The sequence below is a fragment of the Heterocephalus glaber genome, unplaced genomic scaffold (genome assembly GCF_053883595.1).
Source record: "Heterocephalus glaber isolate CG9 unplaced genomic scaffold, H.glaber_assembly_v1.0 deba00000546, whole genome shotgun sequence".
Taxonomy (NCBI): Eukaryota; Metazoa; Chordata; class Mammalia; order Rodentia; family Bathyergidae; genus Heterocephalus; species Heterocephalus glaber.
In genome coordinates this window covers 15727361-15731111 of record NW_028258147.1, presented here as the reverse complement: position 1 = coordinate 15731111, position 3751 = coordinate 15727361, and the positions used below count along the sequence as shown (strand labels likewise).

The window sequence follows — 3751 nt, the reverse complement described above, 5'->3', positions numbered from 1 at the left end:
CAATAGACAATATGGGCAGCAATGTGCAGTTATAGGTCAATGAGTCTCAGTAAGCCAGTCACAGACCCATGAGATTCAGGCAGATTTCTGGCTGCAGGTCCGAAGTTGAGCTCCCTGTCCTCCTGCAAGATGGAACTCTGCAAGGTTCTATTGCAGGTTCCAGCTGCCTTTTCCCTGAAAATAGTCCAGGTTCAAATGGGATGTGATGATGCCTCCAACTTACCAAGAATGGTAGTCTGGTGTGCCTTTATTGCAGAGATTCTCTTCACTTTTCCAGTGGGCTTCATTTTCATCAGGGAGCCTGAGAGAGGTCCTCTCTCTGTTGTTCTCTTCTGGAGCTCAGGGAAATGGCCTTTATGTCCTCCTGTGCCTCTGTAGTGTGGAACCAGGTAGCTGCACAGCCAAGAACCCAGAGGCAGAGGGGGGTTGGTTGGTTGGTTGGTGTCCATTGTTGCAGGTGCCCACATGGCTAAGCTGGTGACTGGTGGGCATGCCTGGGAGGTCCTCACAGTCTCCTGGTTGCAAGTGGGCAGAGTGAGCCAGATGGAGCAGGGTGCAGTCACCTGTGACCGCTCTGACCACTCAGCTAAGCTAGCCTAAAGATTTTTAAAGATCTTACACTCCTATACTAATTTCAGAAAATACTTTGGGCTCAGAATGTAAGAGATGCTGCTTCATTCATTCCTATGTTGTTTATTTCATTTGGCTGAGTACAATATACAAAAGAAGTCAAGATCATGGAGCACACATAGGTGAATTTGTTAGCAAAATTATACATTACAGTATAAAATCTTCCAGATTGTTTCCCCAGTATATGGTTTAACCATAAACAACTTTAAGCATATGAAAGGATTGCATCAATTAGTTCACCCCCATGATAAAAATATTAAGTTAAAATTAATATTCCATTTCTTGGTCAAAGGATTCTGAAGTACCAAAGGTTTCACAAAGTCACAAAGTTAATTTGCTAGAAAAGCAGAATTTTCCAAAGTTTCAGAATGGTGGCATGACATAGAGGTTGAGATTATAGATTCTGGAGCCAGATCTTGGGGGTTCAAATCTCAGTTCCATCACTTATATACTGGTCATAGGATGGGGATCAAATAATATCTATTATGTGTGTTATATACATTTACTCTCCATTTTCTTCTTTATTATCCTCTTTTCCCCTTTCCTTTTGTTCTTACTGTTTGTTTTTTGGAAGCATCACATAAAATGTTACTGTCTGGTTTTGGAAGCATCTACAGAATGTAGTTTCTGAAATTTTGAAGTAAACTGGCCAGTGAAATAAGAGCTCATTGATGTGTTAATTGATTCCATCTTATTTTGTTATATTACACTCTTGAGTAATGGTCATTTATTGCAAAGCCTAAGTCAGTACTATGAGTATCTACTTTAAAAATGTACTATATCTACTAGGCATGTGAATAATTGAAATTAAATATTAGCACCATATATTTTATCAAGACTATATACTGACTTTTTCAAATAGAACAATGGTGAAAAATACTAATCATGTTTAGTAATACCTTTAGCACCATAATCAAGTTAAGAAAGCTAAACAAGTTTGGCCACCGCTGCCGCCTCCTTCTGCAGCTTCTGGAGCTGCTTGTGTGCTCATTCGGTGCAGACCTGGTACCTCTTTTGTGAAGCAGCAGCTGAGAAGACTCGGGTGCTCGCTATGGCCCACGAAAAGCCCAAGGAAGGAGTCAAGACTGAGAACAACAACCATATTAATTTGAAGGTGGCGGGGCAGGATGGTTCTGTGGTGCAGTTTAAGATTAAGAGGCATACACCACTTAGTAAACTAATGAAAGCCTATTGTGAATGACAGGGTTTGTCAATGAGGCAGATCAGATTCCAATTTGATGGACAGCCAATCAATGAAACAGACACACTTGCACAGTTGGAAATGGAGGATGAAGATACAATTGATGTGTTCCAGCAGCAGACAGGAGGTGCCTACTAAAAAGGGAACTTGCAACAACTCCACTCCAGAACTCTGTTCTTACAGACCAAGAATACATTCTCAATTAGAAAACTGCAATTTGGTTCCACCACATCCTGACCACTACAGTATAGTTTTCTCTATTCTTTCATTTACCCCTTCCCCATTCCTTTATTGTACATAAAGTATCTAGTGTATGTGCACAAGCATATTGCATTTTTTTTTTTTTTTTTACTAAATGGCCAACAATATGTTTTGATTGACATCAGATGGAGACAGGATGGGGAGATACTGGTTCTATGAAAATAATTCCCTCTCCATTAGTGGCATGCTCATCAGCTCTTATCTTTATATTCCAGTAAGTTATTTTGCTGTCACTGTTTTAACAGAAAAGACAACAGAAAAGACAACAAAGTAAAAATCCTTGCATACCTTGTTTGATTGGAGAATTTTAATGTTTTTCACTTATCATCGTAAAACCAAGGACAATTTTATAACTTTTTTGTACGTAGCTGTTACATGTAGGGCAATCTGTCTTTATGTAGGAGTAAATTACTCTTTAAAACAAAAAGAATCCTAGATAGTTCCCTTTAAGTCAAGTGTCTTGTTGTTTAAATAAACTTCTTGTTTAAAATGAAAAAAAAAAAAAAGAAAGCTAAACAAAAACTTTTTTTACTGCATAATTTAGGATTTTCCTAATAAATGGTGGCCCTCTCTGTTTGAGTCAGATATGTAGCTACTAATTCCAAAATATAATTTTTAATACTTTAGAAACAAAGAATCTTTCTTAAAAAGAAAGTGAAATAAAAGGAGGCATCACACAAGAAAAGCAAATTTTGTAACTAATGAGTGAATTCTCTGTAAGATGATATTTGTAAATGGTAAAACACTATGTTACAACACAAATGAGCCATCGTTGGACACTAGGTATAATAGTGTAGCTCTGCTTTGATGTGCACTTTTATTCTGACCCCATGCAGGCTATGTCATCTGCCTGATTGTGGCAATATAGCCCCTTATTTACAATTTTGTGTTGCTCTAGTCTATGGAAATTTTTGATATTATTTTAATGCTTTTGTAGTTTTTTGGTATAATTCAATTATATTGCCTAGAATTTGTCTATTGTGCCATAACCTGAAAATCAGTTGCAATATAATTTAAAATTAGCATCAGTAGCCTTGACCTTTATTAGCTCACATTGTACAGAATGTCACCCTGACTCTAATTTGCAGTCAAGATAATGAGTTATAGTTATTCCACAGATGTGTGATCACAATGATCAAAGTATATGAGCATCTATGAGACAGGGAAGGGATATTTAAGAGGAGAGAAAGAGATTTTATATTCCAAATATGAAAACATTCCTTTCTGAGAACCTAAAAACAGTAGAGATAATGGGCTTAATTATGCATAAATAGTATTGGAAAATAAGAAAATATATCAATATCATATTCTTTATGATTCTTCAGCCCTTTTCAGATTGACAGTACTGGCTGTGTCTTAAAGACATAAGGTTTTCTTACTGAATACTGATAATTGAAATTACAGTTCATAGCTCCAACTCTGTCATCTACAGAAAGTTAGAACTAACCTCTCACCACATGACTGAAGTACTCATGAATTTCATTTACCTGGGAAAACATAATCTAATATTGTGTTCAAAGCACAGATTTGTTACTTTCATGTTATTCCTTTGGGCAAACAATTTTTTACAACTTTACATTCCCCAAACATATATAAATAAATATAATGATATAGAATTTAGTGTAACACTTACTCATGGAATTATATGGAGATTAAATA

General features: G+C 36.4%; 1 pseudogene; it reads left to right on the top strand.

Moving 5' to 3' along the window:
- Positions 1-1623: 1623 nt before the first annotated feature.
- Positions 1624-2554, top strand: LOC101713872 (small ubiquitin-related modifier 2 pseudogene; annotated as a pseudogene).
- The last annotated feature ends 1197 nt before the right edge of the window (positions 2555-3751 follow it).